Raw genomic sequence first — 16,370 nt, 5'->3', positions numbered from 1 at the left:
AAAAAAATGACTGGCTTCTGACAAACTCCTGGGGAACATCCCCTATGCCCATGGAATGACCTGCCTGACAAGAGTGTCTCTGTACCTGGGGCCTGGGGTCACACCAGAGAGTTTACGCCAACAATGTGATTTATGGCAGGGACTTTGGGCCACACTGTTTGATACTGAGAGCGGCAGGAGACTGAGTAACTAAGGTCAACCATGTGGCTCTCCGAGTCTAAGTGACTGACCCCCAAGAAAATCCCTGGACACTCAGACTCAGGTGAGCTTCCCTGGTGAGCAATACCCTCTGCTGTGTCACACATCATTGCTGGGAGAACTGAGCACTGTCTGCATGAATCCTCTGGAGAGACAGCTGGAAGCTTGTGCCCGCTCTTCCTGAACTCCACCTATGTGCCTTTGACCACTGCTGATTCTATCTGGATCCTTTCTCTGGAAAGACCATAACCGTGAGTGTAACAGCTTTGCTGACTCCTGTGAGTCCTTGTAGTGAATCCCTGAACCTGAGGGTGCTCATCCAGCCAGGGATTGGACTGATTCCTATCAGAAGCCCATTCACATTCCTCCCACTCTCTGACACTCAGGAGTCAAGACTTCTACATGGACTTAGTCACCAACCAGGGCAGCCAGTGTTGGGTCTCCATGGGTGACTAGGGAGTAAGCAGTCACCTTCTGAACCTCAGTATACTCATGTCTCAAATGGGGTCAAATGCCAGGGGAGGATGGATCAGGTAGGGGTAGAGGTTGGCCCTGAGAAGGCAACTAATGCCTCATCACTGCCAGGGGCCGAACAGGGGGTTCAGGTAGGACGGAAACCAGGTTGGAGTAATCAGACTGGTTTATTGTACATCAGGGACCTCATTGAGGAGTGGGTTGGGGCTTGGTGCCCCGCTTTAGTGGGGCACGGCACAGAGCTTAGGAGGATGGGGTCACCAGGAAGCCAAAGACACCGTGGTCGCTGGGGCGGGGCTGCCCAGCGGGCACCGAGAAGCTGAAGCGCTGCAGGAGGCAGGTGAAGAAGAGGAAGAGCTCCATGCGGGCCAGGGGCTCCCCAAGGCATGAGCGGCGGCCTGTGGGTGGGTATGGGGGGGTCAGTGAGGCTGGGGGTGTGGGCTCAATGCCTCCAAGACTCCCTCAGGAGGGGAAAGTGTGCGAGGCTCCCCACAGGCACCTGCTGAGAAGGGGATGAAGGCCTCCTGCTTGACGAAGCGGCCCTGGGCGTCCAGGAAGTGCTCGGGGTGGAAGCGGAAGGGCTTCTTCCAGACGGTCTCGTCCTTCAGCACCGAGGACAGGTTGGTGATGATGAGCGTTGTGCCCTGATAGGTGATGCCTTGTATGGGTGTTTTCTCCGCTAGGAGAGGCCAGGGCCTTTGCCAGCAGACACCCATGGGCCGCACTCTCTGCAAGACACACACCAGGACTCTTTCAAGTCAGTCTCAGTCCAAGAAGCATCCGTGCACCCTCCCTGTCCCCAGGGCAAAGTAATGTGCGGCCCATGGGCACGCTCACTGCCACCTGTCCTTGCATGCGTAGCTCCTACAAAACACTGGGGCACATTTTAGTTTGTCTTCCCCACCCCCCAGAGGAGGCTCTGAATGGACTGGGCCAGCCCTGCCTCTGCTTCATCCCCACACCCGTCGAGGGAGGATAGTTGGTGCCTGTGGAAACGAGGATAAGGCAGCTTGGGTTCCAGTCCTGGCCCCACCTGGCAATGGCCATGCTGGGGCTACCAGGGGGCAGGGGGAGCTGAGCTGGGGTGAGCAGGGCCGCAGGCCTACCTTGGGGATGAGGAAGCCCTGCAAATCAGTGTCGCAGGGTGTCATGTGGGGCAAGCCCAGTGCGACAGTGTCCCCAAAGCGCTGCACCTCATGGACCACGGCCATGGTGAAGAGCATGTGGGCCTGGTCCCCCATCTCTGGTCGCCGCACCTGCCCTATCACCTCATTGATCTCCTGTTGGACAGGGCCTGGGCAGACAAGCATCCTCACAGTGGTCAGACCCCAGGGGGCTGGGCCCCGACCTCCTCCTGACTCCTGTGCAGGGGCTGTGCCCACGGGGAGGAGGAGGTCACTCTGAGCCCTGAGCCAGGGCCCAGCCTCAGCTCAGAGCTCCTGGTCGCCATCCAAGCTCAGGGTCCCCAGCCTGGCCCTGTCCTACTTCACCCAGCCCACCGGGCCCCCAGGTGGGGCTCACGCTGCACGTCCGGGTGCAGGATCATGAGCAGGAGGGCCCAGGCCAGCGTGGTCGAGGTGGTCACCATCGCAGCAGAGAACAGGTCAGACAGCACCAGGCACAGGTTCTCATCATTGAAGCTGCTCTCCGGGTTCCCGTTGGCCTGGGCGATGACGAGTGTAGGTTCAGGAGCAGAGGAAGGAAGTGGCCTCCCACTCTGTACCCATCAGCCCAGGTACCTGATCACTTGGTGATAATTAGGACCCCCCTTGCCTGGGCTCATCTCATGTGCCCTCAACCCACGACCGCTGTCCCTGGTGGCTCACCTTCACCTCGTCCAGGAAGGCGTCTGTCATGTCTTGAGGGTGCTGGGCCGGATCTTGGGTCATCCTGTGCTCAGCAACCAGTTCATCCAGCAGGGCCATGAAGGCCTTCTGCTGTGGAAAAACCTTGGCAACGAGCCCCGGGATGCGAAGGAGCACGGGGATTGCATTCAGCACCTGTGGGAGCCACAGATGTGGGGTCCTGAGTCCTCCCTGTGCTCAGGTGCTCACCTCCACCAGTCAGGTCCCTGTCACTCCCAGGATGTGCCCCCCATTGACCTGGTTCCTCCCTAACTTCGGACCTCTACCCTCTCTCCTTGCCTAGACCCCAGAAGGATAAACCTAAAATCTACACCTCATGGGTTCTGGTGGTTTCCAATGAAGGAGGTACAGGTTCCTTAGTCCTCTCCTGGTGCCTGCTGATCCAACACCCCTCTATCCAAATCCTCCTCCACGGAGGCCCATTGCAGGCGGAGGTTTCCTCCATGGACCTCGCCTGCAGGGCTCCTTGGACCCCTACACCCAGCACCTGGGGTAAGAATCTGCCCTCCTCCTTCAGTAAGCCGTCCAATATCCTGAGGAAACGCGGGTCGTTGTACTCGTAGCGGCGCCCATAGGTGAGGGAGGAGATCACGTTGGTCACCGCGTTATTCAGGAGGGCGTTGGGGCTAAAGGGGCGTCCTGGGAGGTGACGGTGCAGGTCAGGGGGTCGCCTCCATCTCCTCTTCCCAGCCTCCATCCCTGTCTCCTGTGTCTCAGCCCAGCACTCACCGGCCTGGTCTGCGAAGGCGGCGCAGAGGCACGAGGCCTCCTCGGTCACCCACTGCTCCAGGGACTTCTTGCCCAGGCCGAAGTCGCGCAGGGTGGACACGCAGAAGCGCCGCTGCTCTCGCCACCTCTGTCCATAATGGGCAAGGACCACTCCTGGGGGCGGGGCGGACATGGGCGTGGCTCAGCTGTGCCCTGGCCCCGCCCCTGTACGCACACCTTGCTCACGGGGATCGGCCATCCCCCTGCTACAGGAGAGACCTCGGCCCCACCCCCTGCTCTACTCTCCCGCCCCGTTTGGTGAACGTCTCACAAATACTGTCTGGCCCCTGTTCCGCCCACTCCAACCTCGTTCTCCTTACCACCAAATCCCACCCACTTTATATCCCCTTCTGGCTAGAGACAGGTCCCACCCTCTGCCCGCCACACTGCTCGCCAGCTCTCCCCACTGGCGGCAGGTCATAGCCCTGCTCGTTGCCCTGCCCGCCGCGACTGCCTTCCCTTTCAGGGAACGTCTTCGCCCGCCCCCTGCACCGCCCACACTGACTCCGTCGCCTCATTCCCGCCACCCGGACATCCCCCTCCTGCTCCCATTTGCCGGCGCCCGCCCACTCCCAGTAAGGACCCTCCACATACCCCTTCCCACGCTTGGCACAGACTGCTTCCTCCGCCTGACGCCCCTGCAAATTCGTTGACTCTTCCCTGCACGGCAGGTCCATGACCCTGCATCCACTTCACCCTCCTGGGTCTCGGTCCACTGCGGGCCCAGTCCACTCCGGGCTGTGGTCTTCCCCTCCTCCGCTTGCCTTCTGCCCGCGGTCCGAAGCCCAGGTGCTAGAAGATGGGCACAGGGGGGCGGTGGGAGGTGTCCTCGCTGCGGTCCACCAGCGCCTCGCTTATGGCCGCCATTCTGTTGAGCACGACCACGGGCGTCCAGCCCAGCTGCAGGCTGAACACGTCCCCGAAGCGACGCCGCAGCTGTAGGCCGAGAGTCAAGAGCGTTGGAGAGTCCCGCCCCACCCCAAGTTGTGGGACCCAGTCTCATGGCTCGAGTCTTGGGGAATCCCTGGGCCGCAGCAGCAAGGAAGTGCAAGGAATCTATCTGGCCTCGTGACACTAGGGGTCACAACCGGTATGGTCGAGGATGACACGACGTATCAGACCACCCAGCTACGACTTTACAGAGGTCACCAACATTGTCAGCAGGCCAAGTTAGCATCCCATTTTACAGGTGAAGAAACTGAGGTTCACAGAAGTGAGCAGTGAGGCTCAAATTCTCACAGCAGCAAAAGATTCGAACCTGGTCACTGTCCTTTCTCAACCTCAATTTCCTTATTTAAATGGGGCTCATGACCAGACTCCCCTCCCCAATCTCAAGATCTTTCCTCCTGATACCATCAGAAGGCACTCAGGCTCACATAACTTAAGCTCTGTCCAACTGCATCCCAAACCCCTTGCCAAGTCCCACCCCCTCCAGGCTTTTGCCCTCTCTGACCTTTGATTGGAAAATTCAAACTGCCCTCCAGGCCCTGCACAGATGCCCTCCCCCAGGAGGCCTCTCAAACCTGCCTCCTCCTTTCCATCCAGCTCCCTGTGCAGCCTGTGGCTTCACCCACCACCCACTGTCTGCTGCTCAGTGGTGTCCCCAGGACCTCTTCTGGGGACACCTGCCCACCAGCCCCCACCTTCCTCACCCGAGTAAAGCTGCAAACCGAGTCCTGGAGGTCCACCTGCAGCAGGGTGCCCAGCCCAGGCAGGGGCATGGGGCCTGGTGGGTAGCGTGGGGCCCAGCGTTGTCGCCGGTGCATCAGGTCCCCCAGGAGCAGGAAGATGGCCATGGCCACGGCCAGGGGCCCCAGTGTCTCCCCGGTCAGCAGCCCCATGGCTGCCTCAGTGGGCACTGGGCTCTTCTGGACACATAGGCACCCCTCACCACACCAGGCACCTAGGACCAGGCCAGGCAGGGCACTCTCACCAACCCTGAGGGCTCGACCAGCCTGGAACCTCTTTATAAAGGGAGCTGAGACTGGCCTTTGCCCTCTGTCCTGAGTCAGCAGGTTGGCATGACTGAGCTGCCAGAGGGTGCAGGGAGTGGCCAGGGAAGGTCAGCGCAGGGCTGGCACAGTGGTCCTGTCCCTGCTGTCCTATCCAGATGCCTATCCCGGTTGGGGGTAGAGAAAGGGAATTCCACGCCTTGAGCCAGATTGGCCACCATTGGACAGGCTCTGAGGAACAACCAGGGGTCTTGGAACTTGATCCTGCCACCCATCTGTCACCTTAGGCTCACACTCCCTAATGTCCTCACAGCCTCATCCCGAGAACACATTCTTACTTTCCCTGAGTGACCCACCTCCTCCTGAATGACCTTCACCTCCCAGGTTTGTACTGGTACTTGCTATTGGGAGGTGACAATGATTAGAGGGACCCCAGGTTGTGGTGGGGTGGGAGGAGGAGTTATTAAAGTTCTCTGTGTCCCTCACATCACACTTGTACATTCAATACACACAGACACAGATTACACACTCACAAACCACCCACATATGCAGACACTACCCACATGCTCACAAACTGACACACAAGCATAAGCACACACACATTACACACCCACAAAGCCACATACAGACACACATATGAATACATGAACCACTTACACAGACACACAAACCCAGCATGAGGGCACATGTTCTTATTGGTTGCGTGACCTGACCCCTGCCTGTCGCCTCCTGGAGGCTGCGGGCAGTGACGTTGAGGACCCTCACCTGGCTGTCTACGTGCACTGCTTCTTTGGTTTCTCCATGGTCCTGGCCATGGCAAGTTTGAATCTCCAGACGGGGAGAAAGCAGGGTTGTTTTCAGAGCTCCCTATTCATACATACAGCCAGTTTGTTGGAAAAGAGAGCCTTCCTAAGTTCATTCCTATTGGTCCTTGGACCACCTAGCTCTGGAGGCCACCCAGGTGATGAATCTCCTGGTGCCTGTGTCCACTTTCCTGACTCAGAGAAATGTGGGGTGGGCGCTTGCCCTTGTTGACTGAGCTGCCAGGAAGCTCAGGGTACTAGGCTGGCTTAGCGTAGGATGTGACCCTGTCCCCAGAGGAGGGGGCCTGCTTCCTCCTCCTCATTGTCATTTGTCCTTGAACATCAGCTGCTCAAACCCTTCTGGAAGACAAGGGGGTGGAAAGCAAGTGGGGATGAGGTAATTTCTTTACACCCTCACAGGCCTGCTGAGGACCACAAGGAATGGATTCTCTGGTCTCCCCCTTGGCTGGCCTCCTCCTTCTCCCTGGGCCAGGTCCCCCTGCTCCAGTGCCATCCCTTCCAACCCTGACTCTGTGGTCCCTCAAGGAAAGATGCAAACCGCGGCACCACCCCGCACAGTGCATGCGACTTCCTGGCTGGAATTGTGGCTCCCAGGCCCTCCCTCTCGCTCAGCTTCTTTCCCCCTCCAACAGGGGAGGCACCACACCATGCCAGGGCAGGGCCACTGCCCACCAGCCTCAGCACCCTCCTTCTTCAACAAGAAAAGGGGTGGGATTTGAGGCTGCGGTTTTAAATCACTGAATCTGATAGGAACTCTGAGCCACTCAACTGGGAAGGGGCAGGAGCCCAGAGGGTGAGGAAGGGGCATTTCCTGGGTAGGGGTCAGGCCCCCTCACCCATCCCAGGGGTGTGTGAGGCAAGCTCTCATCCTAGAAACAGCTGGAGTATTCTCTCCCCCAGCTGAAGCAGGTCCTGCAGGAGGCACTCCACACCCCCATGTCCCCCCAGTTCTCTCCCTTACTCACTCCCCAACAGTAAGAGGACCAGCTTCTTCCCAGGGTGCCTCTGGACATCCCCCACTCAGAGATGGCCACCCAGACATGGCTTCCTGTGTTGAGACCTCTTGGTATTGGCTTTCAATGTTGGCAATTCCTGCTTGGCCTATGAAAGCTGCTCCTCCCCTTCTGAATTCCCACATCCCCAGTCTCCTGCCAGGCCCAGGGCCAGAAGGATAGCTTGCTGGGGCCCGGCTTGGCCTTCCTCAGTTTACCTGGCCTTTTCTGTATCTTGCCTTGGTCAGGCCTTGGATTCTGTTCCACCTCCTCTGGATGGACCACGTGCTGGGCTGGGCACTTGCAGCCTGGTGGGAAGATGACGGTGGGCCCCCCCGCTCCATGGTGCTCATGACCAAGAGGAGGAGTAAGAAGGCAGAGAGCTGACATGGCAGGCCAGTAGTGGGGCGACTGCTTTGAGGGTTGTGGGGACACTGCCCCAGCCTGGATCAGGACTTTCTGGGGAGACTTCCTTGAGGACTTTGGCTGGCTTGGCATTGCAAGCCAAGGTGACGTGGCAGCGGGACCAAAGTGCCACTTCAATGAACTGTGTAGGGGGGTGAGGAGTAAAGGAACTCAGCTCTGCAAGTCTGGATGCGGACTGGACTATGGGGAACTGGGTCCCTGGGCCTCCAGGAAACCGAGAGAGCAGTTCTGAGGCCACTCAACAGAACAGGAGGGTAAGACTGACGGGTACCCTGGGGACTTCCCGGATTCAGTTGTGGCCTCTCATTGGCCTCAGTTGAATGTCCTGTCCTGTGGGCAGCAACGTTCTTCCTAGGACTGTCAGAGAATCAGGTGGTGTTAGCGGGGTGTCAGGGGGCAGGATGGGCCGAGTGTTGGTCACACAGTTGTCCTGGATAAACTGTCTTCTTTTTTTATTGTGAAATGTCTGTTGTACATTATTGCTTATCAGTCACCATATAAGTGCATCCCTCCACCCCTTGTGCCCACCTGGATAAACTGTCTTTATCCACCCTTTATTTTGGATGTGTCATGCCCTCCCAAGCAGTCACCCTAACATAGATATGAAGGGCAGGGACAGACATCCTGTAAATCAGGCAGAGCCTATAATACTAGGGGTCTGTTGTCCAGTCTGACAACAGTCCTCGTGAGTACAATGAGCACACAGTGCAATCATGAGGCCAATGGCCTGTTGCAATCATTGTGCAGCTTCCACTGATCAGACACTTGTGTGCCAGGCACTGTTGCTCACTCTGCATGTCCTCGCCACAGCCTTGTGAGGCAGGTGGCGCTATGGTCCCCAAGGCATGGAGGAGACTGAGTCTCGGGTCATGTCAGGAGGTCAAAGTCACAGAGCAGCATTCTGGTCCCTCTCAAAATGCATGCTCTTCCTCAACATTAGAGGCCATATTTGTAAAATCCATAGCCCACATCATAGTCAACAGTGAAAAACTGAAAGCTATCCCTCTGAGAATGGGAACAAGACAAGGATACCCACTCTCGCCACTCTTATTCAACACAGTCCTGAAGGTTTTAGCCAGAGCAATTAGGCAAGTAAAAGGAATAAAAGGGATCCAAATTGGAAAGGAAGAAGTAAAACTGTCACTATTTGTGGATGACATGATTTTATATATAGAAAACCATGAGGTTTTCACCAGAACTATTGGAAATAATCAGTGAATACAGTAAGGTTCTAGAATACAAATTCAACATACAAAAATCAGTTACATTTCTGTACACTAATAATGAACTAGCAGAAAGAGAAATCAAGAATACAATCCCATTTACAATTGCAATGAAAAGAATAAAATACCTAGGAATAAATTTAAGCAGGGAGGTGAAAGAACTATACACTGAAAACTAGAAGACGCTATTGAAAGAAATCGAAGGACATGAAGAAATAGAAAGATATTCCATGCTCATGGGTTGAAAGAATAAACATAGTTAAAATCTCCTTATTAACTGAAGCATTCTACAGCTTCAGTGCAATTCCAATCAGAATCCCAATGACAATCCGCGTGGAAAGAGAACAAGAATGTTAAAGTTTATATGGAACAACAAGAGACCCTGAATAGCCAAAGCAATCCTGAGAAGAAAGAACAAAGTTGGAGGCATCACACTCCCTGAATTCAAAATATACTACAAAGCTATAGCAATCAAAACAGCATGGTACTGGCAGAAAAGCAGACACATAGATGAATGGAGCAGAATTGAGAGCCCAGAAATAAAACCACACATCTATGGACAGCTAATCTTCAACAATGGAGCCAAGAACATACAATGGAGAAAGAAAAGTCTTTTCAATACATGGTGTCGGGAAAACTGGAAAGCCACATGCAAAAGAATGAAAGTAGACCATTATCTGACACCATACACAAAAATTAACTCAAAATGGATTAAAGACCTGAAGGTAAGACCTGAAACCATAAAACTCCTAGAATAAAATATAAAGAGGATGGTCTTTGACATTGGTCTTAGCAGTATCTTTTGGAATGCCATGTCTCCCCAGGCAAGGGAAAGTAAGAAAAAATTAATGGGGGCCCAGCCCCGTGGCATGGTGGTTAAGTTCAGTGCACTCTGCTTTGGCAGCTCAGGTTCAGTTTCTGGGCTTGGCCCTACACCACTTGTCTGCAGCCGTGCTGTGGCTGTGACCCACATACAAAATAGAGGAAGACTGGCACAGATGTTAGCTCAAGGCGAATCTTTCTCAAGCAAAAAGAGGAAGATTGGCAACAGATGTTAGCTCAGGGTGAATCTTCCTCAGCAATAAAATAAAATAAAATAAAAACACAAAAATTAACAAATGGGACTACATCAGACTAAAAACCTTCTGTAGGGCAAAGGAAACTATCAACAAAATGCAAACACAACCCACCAACTGGCAGAAAATATTTGCAAATCATATATCTGACAAGAGGTTAATTTTGAAAATATATAAAGACCTCATACAACACAACAACAGAAAATGAACAACCCATCAAAAAATGGGCAGAATTGGGGGCCGGCACAGTGGTGTAGTGGTTAAGTTCGCACCCTCCACTTCAGCGGCCCGGGGTTTGCTGGTTTGGATCCTGAGTGTGTACCTACCTATTGCTCATGAAGCCATGCTGTGATGGCGTCCTACATACAAAAAAGTAGTGGGAGATGGGCACAGATGTTAGCTCAGGGACCGTCTTTCTCAAGCAAAAAGGGGAAGATTGGCAAAGGATGTTAGCTCAGGGCCAAACTTCCTCAACCCCCCAAAAATAAAATGGGCAGAGGATATGGAAAGACATTTTTCCAAAGAAGATATACAGATGGCCAGCAGAAACATGAAAAGATGTTCTACATTAGTAATTATCAGGGAAATGCAAATCAAAACTACAATGAGATATCGCCTCACACCCATAAGAATGGCTATAATTAACAAGACAAGAAATAGCAAGGGTTGGAAAGGATGTGGAGAAAAGGGAACTCGCATACACTGCTGGTGGGAGTGCAAACTGGTGCAGCCACTATGGAAAACAGTACGGAGAGTCCTCAAAAAGTTAAAAATAGAAATAGCATATGATCCAGCTATCCCACTACTTGGTATTTATCCAAAGAACATGAAATCCATAATTCAAAAAGATCTATGCACCCCTATGTTCATCGCAGCATTATTCACAATAGCCAAGACATGAAAGCAACCCAAATGCACATCAATGGCTGGATGGATAAAGAAGATGTTGTATATATATACAATGAGATACTAGTCAGCCATAAAAAAAGACAAAATCTTGCCATTTGCGACAACATGGATGGACTTTGAGGGTATTATGCTAAGCAAAATAAGTCAGACAGAGGGAGACAAATATCGTATGATTTCATTCATATGTGGAAGATACACAAACACATAGATAAGGAGAACAGATTGGTTGTTATCAGAGGGAAGGAGGGAAGGAGGGAGGGCGAAAGGGGTAAAGTGGCTCATATGTATGGTGAGGAATAAAAATTAGACTATTGGTGGTGAACACCATGCAGTCTATACAGAAACTGGAATATAATAATGTACACCTGACACTTACACAATGTTATAAACCAATATGACCTCAATAAAATAATTTTTCAAAAATTCTAAAAAAAAGAAAAAAAGGCAGGCTCTGAGCTACTGCTTTACATGTTACTGAGATTTATTTAAAAACATACTCAGCCTGCCCTCGCTGGGCTTCTGCTCTGGTGAAGCTGCTGGGGTAGAGGGGAGGGCGCCCCCAGGGACCAAGCATGTCACAGGTGTTCACCTGCGCAGGGAAGGGCTCTCTGGACACTGGGACCTGAGACAGAGTACAAGGGTGACGTCAATAGGATGGCGGGGCAGGAAGCCCTGGGCCCTGGGACCCAAGGCGATGCGGAGCAACCCCTGGGAGAGAGCCCTAGAAAGCAGGTAGGGAGCTGCAGCCCGGGCCAGGGCGCTGGGAAAGTTGGTGGCATCTCGCTGGCCTTGACCTTCCCCCGCGGCATGGAGCGCCCGCGAAGGAAACCCCCGCAATTCCCGCTCCTCCCTGGGAACAGAAAGGAAGAGTGGAAGCTGCGTGCAGCTTGTGGGGTCGCGGGCCTGGCCGCCTCACCTGACTCGCAGTGCGGACCCGCCCAGCGCAGTGCTAGGATGCAGGGGGAGACCCCGGCCGCGCGGCCGGGTCTGCAGTTCCGCAGGCGGGCGCCGGGGGGCGCAGGAGGCCGCGTCCACGGAGCGGCAGGACGAGCCTGTCAGGGCCCGCCTCTCGGAGATGGTTTATGGGTACAGGGCTTTTCTTGGCAATTGAAAAGGTTCTGGAGATCCTTTGAAAAACAGTGTGAATATACTTAACACTACTGAACTGTACACTCACTGGTTGAGATGGTAAATTTTGTTGTGTGTGTATGTGTGTGTTTTTTTTACCATGATTTAAAAATTATGAAAATAATAAACATCTCCACTTCACGCCTTTTAGAACGGTGAAATTCAGAACAGTGAGAACACCAAATGCTGGCGAGGATGTGGAGCAACAGGAGGTCTCATACATTGCTGGTGAGAATGGAAAATAGCACAGCCACTTTGGAAGGCACTTTGGCGGTTCCTTACAAAACTCAACATTCTCACCGGATGATCCAGCAATCACACTCCTTGATATTGACTGGAAGGAGGTGAGAATGTATGTCCACACAATAGCCTGCACAGGGATGTTCACAGCGGCTTTATTCATAATTGCCAAACCTCATAAGCAACCAAGATGTCTTTTAGCAGGTGAATGGATAAACTGTGGTACGTCCCGACACTGGAATATTCTTCAACACTCAAAAAAATGAGCTATCAAGCCATGAAAAGCCATGGATGTACCGTAAATGCCTATTACCAAGTGAAAGAAGCCAATCTGAGAAGGCTACATACTGTAAGATTCCACCTATATGACGTTCTGGAAAAGGTAATACTATGGAGACAGAAAAAACATCAGTGATCGCCAGGGGCTGGGAGGGAATAGGCAGACACAGAGGATTTTTAGGACAGTGAAACTTCTCTGTATGATCCTATCATGGTGGATATATGTCAGTAGACATTTGTCCAAACCCATAGAATGTCCAGCACCAAGAGTGAACCCTGATGTAAACTGTGGACTCTGGGTGATGATGATATGTGGATGTGGGGTCTGGCCCTGCCCCCTGCCCTGGTCTCACAGTCCTACCCCCTTTGACAGGCCTGCTCTCTGCACCTGCTCAGACAGTCCTGCATCTCTGTGTCAGGCCCACCCACTGCCAACTTCCCAAGCCCCCCATTCCTTATCCTCCCCAGCCCCCAATCCCGCCCACTTTGATCCCCTTCTAACAGCAGACAGTTCCTGGCCCCATGCCCTATTATTGCTAACACAGTCCCGCCCCCTTTCACTACAGGCCAGGTCCTCTGAGAGGCCCACACTCCTGTCCCAGTCCTGGTACAGGCTCCTTTTTCCATGCCCTGGGACCACTATTAGGTAGTCTTTCTCTCTGTCTCATGTTTGAGACCCGCTTGGGTTAGGACCTGTCTTGTCTCCAGTCAATGGAGGCCCAGTCCCCGGAGGCCCAGTCCCCACTGGGATGAGGTCGGCCCCTCCTCTAATCGCCTTGGGCGACATCCCAACCCAAGTGTGAGATCCAAAGAGCGGTGGGCAAGCCCTTGCTGTGGTACACCAGTGCATGAGCACGGCTGCCAACCCGTTGAGCATGACCATGGGCTTCAAGCCAGCAGCAAGCCCTCGTCTCCTGGCGCTGGCCTTGGGGGACACCTGGGCCCGCACCAGTGCAGGTGCAGGACTTGATCTGGCCTCTTCCACCCAGCTGTGACTTTACAGAAGTCACTAAAATTCTCAGAAGGCCAAGTTAGCATCCCATTTTAGAGGTGAAGAAACTGAGGTTCACAGAGGTGAGCAGTAAGGTCTAAGGTCTCACAGCAACAAAACATCTGAACCTGGTCACTGTCCCTTCTCAACTTCCATTTCCTGATTTAAATGGGGCTCATGACCAGACCCCTCTCCCCCACTCTCATGACCTTTCCTCCTGATGTCCTCAGAATGGACTCAGCTCACATAACTTAAGCCCTGTCCCACTGGATCCCAAACCCGCCGCCAAGTCCCACCCTGCTCCAGGCCTTTGCCCTCTCTGACCTTTGATTGGAAAATTCAGACCGTCTTCCAGGCCCTGCACAGATGCCCTCCCCCAGGAGGCCTCTCAAACCTGCCTCCTGCTTTCCTCCCACCTCCCTGTCCCACCTGTAGCTTCACCACCACCCACTGTCTGCTGCTATTTGGGGACCCCAGGACCTCTGTGCCCAACTGCCACCTTCCTCACCCGAGTAAAGCAGCAATGTGAGTCCTGCAAGTCCACCTGCAGCAGAGTGCCAGCCCAGGCAGTGGCGTGGGGCCTGGTGGGTAGCCTGGGGCCCCGTGTTGGTGCCAGTGCATCAGGTCCATCAGGAGCCGGAAGACGGCCATGGTCATGGCCAGGGCCCCCAGTGTATCCCCAGTCAGCAGCCCTATGGCTGCCTCAGTTGGCACTGGGCTCCTCTGGACACACTGGCACCCTTCACCACACCTGGTCCTGACCCAGGACCAGGCCAGGCAGGGCACTCTCAACAACCCTGAGGGCTCCACCAGTCTGGGCCCTCCTTATAAAGTGAGGTGAAACTGGCCTTGGCTCTCTGTCCTGAGCCTACCTTTTTGGGTGACTGTGCTGCCAGATGGTGCAGGAGGACCCAGGGAAGGTCAGGGCAGGGGTGGCCACAGAAGCCCTGTCCCTCTCACATCTCCTGCTGCTGTTCCTAGGCGGGGTGGGAGAAAAGGCAAGTTTTCACCTCAGATGAACTTCCCAGCATGGTACAGGCTCCGAGGAAGAACCAGGGGTCTTTAGACTTGATCCTCCCACCCAACTATCACATAAGCTCATACTCTGTATGTGGTCACAATCTTGTCCCCAGAACATGTGCTTGACTTCCCATGTCTCACCTACATCTTCCTGAGATCCCTTCACCTAGGAGGTGATTGGCACTTGCCTAATGATGAGAGGAACCACACCTGCAGGGGGTGGCAGGGAGACAGAAGGGGCTGAGGGTCTCCATTTGTCTCCTTCACTTCACACTGCCCACTTGACATGCACAGACGCAGACACACCTAATCACACACAAACCACACATCCATTCCTAGACTCTTACCTTCATCCTCACACATGCGCACACACACAGAAACACTGCACATATATCTACACACCTACAAGGCCACCCACACATGACAACACTCATGTGAACACACAAACTCACACTTCCACTCAATGTGCACAGATTCGCACACACACGCAGACCCAGCACCAAGTGCCCTGGTTCTCAACGAGGCCCCTGGATACCTTCTGGGAGGCTGCTCCCTGTGGGGCTCAGGGTACTCACCCGGCTTGCAGCACAGCCCAGCCCAGATTCCCAGGCTCTGGTATAGCCGTGGAAAGTCTAAATCTGGCTGTTGGGGCCAACAGGGTTGTTCTGTCGGCTCCCCATTTACCTTGACTGGACAATTGGTGGAGCCCGGAGGCCCTTTCCCAAGCTTGTGACATCCTCTAGTCACTTCCTGAGGGATATTGTCATCCCACTGCTTTCTGTCCTCTATGGTTTCTGATTACAAATCTGACGGCAATGTTATTGACGACGGATCCTTTGTACATAATCAGGTGCATCTTGCATCTTTCTTGCTGCTTTCAAAATTCTCTCTTTGTCTTTTGATGGTTTGATTATGATGTGTGTAGGTGTAGGTCTCTGATTTTATCCTACTTGGAGTTCACTCAGCTTATTGGATGTATAAATTAATGTTTTTCATCAAGTTAGGGGAATATTCAGTTTTGAACATTTCTTCAATATTCCTTCTAGTCCTTTATCTCTCTCTTCTTCTGTTAGGACTCCCATTATGTGTGTGTGGTATGCCTCATGGTGCCCGACATGTTCCTGAATCTCTGCTCATGTTCTTCATTCTTGTTTCTGTTCCTCAGCCTGGATCAGCTCAGCTGACTGTCCTCATGTTCACTGATTTTTCTTCTGCCCGTTCAAATCTGCACTTGAGTTTCTGTACTGAACTTTCATTTCAGTTATCACACTGTTCAACTCCAGAATTTCCGTTTGGTTCCTTTTTATAATTTATATCTCATTACAGATATTCTTAAGTTGGTTACACATCATTCTGCCACTTTCCTTTAGTTCTTTAGACATGGTATCTCTTTGTTCTGTGAAGATATTGAATCAGCTTATAGGCAGTCTCTCTCTAGCAACTCCACTGTCAAGGACAGTTTCAATTGATTCATTTTTTTGCTGTGTATTGGTCATACTTTCATGTTCCTTTATATGTCTTTTAATTTCTTGTTTAAAACTTGATGTTTTGAATAAGATAATACGGCAACTCTGGGAATCAGAACTCTTTGCTCCCCTGGATTTGTTGTTGTGGTTGATCATTGTTGTATTTATTTCTTTGTGTAGTCACTTTTCTGAAGTAATTCTATAAAGTCTCTATTCCTTGTTGTGTGTGGTCACTGAAGTCTCTACTCACTTAGCTTGGTGGTCAGCTAATAATTTGTTAGAGATTTCCTTAACTGTCTGGAAACGATAACTCTCCCTGCATTTGCTGCTCAGAGGTGCACTCTGTGTGTGTTGGGACATAATTTCAACACTCAGCCAGGTACAGGATTTAGACTTTACAACTTTCCCTCTGCCTTCACTTCCTGTTTGCACAGAACCTCAGGGTTAGTCAGAGGTGAGAACTTAGGGCCTCCCCCCCAGGTCTTTCCAGAGCATGCACACAGCTGCATACAGCCCTACACACGTGCATTGCCTCTTAG

At 52.8% G+C, this 16,370-nt stretch overlaps 1 pseudogene across 1 annotated transcript; it reads right to left on the bottom strand.

Annotated features, from left to right (window-relative positions):
- Positions 1-840: 840 nt before the first annotated feature.
- On the bottom strand, positions 841-5,146 carry LOC101393331 (cytochrome P450 2D14-like; annotated as a pseudogene). Its single transcript, XR_015556294.1, has 9 exons — positions 4,958-5,146; positions 4,070-4,241; positions 3,267-3,419; positions 3,025-3,176; positions 2,499-2,672; positions 2,194-2,335; positions 1,779-1,966; positions 1,172-1,316; positions 841-1,070 (listed from the first exon to the last, which is right to left on the bottom strand). The product of XR_015556294.1 is annotated as a cytochrome P450 2D14-like (transcript).
- Positions 5,147-16,370: the final 11,224 nt, after the last annotated feature.

This window comes from Ceratotherium simum, chromosome 25, assembly GCF_057802395.1.
Source record: "Ceratotherium simum simum isolate JZ-2026a chromosome 25, ASM5780239v1, whole genome shotgun sequence".
NCBI classification, from domain to species: domain Eukaryota; kingdom Metazoa; phylum Chordata; class Mammalia; order Perissodactyla; family Rhinocerotidae; genus Ceratotherium; species Ceratotherium simum.
Note: the sequence above shows the minus strand (reverse complement) of the source record. Positions and strands in the feature narration are given on the sequence as shown.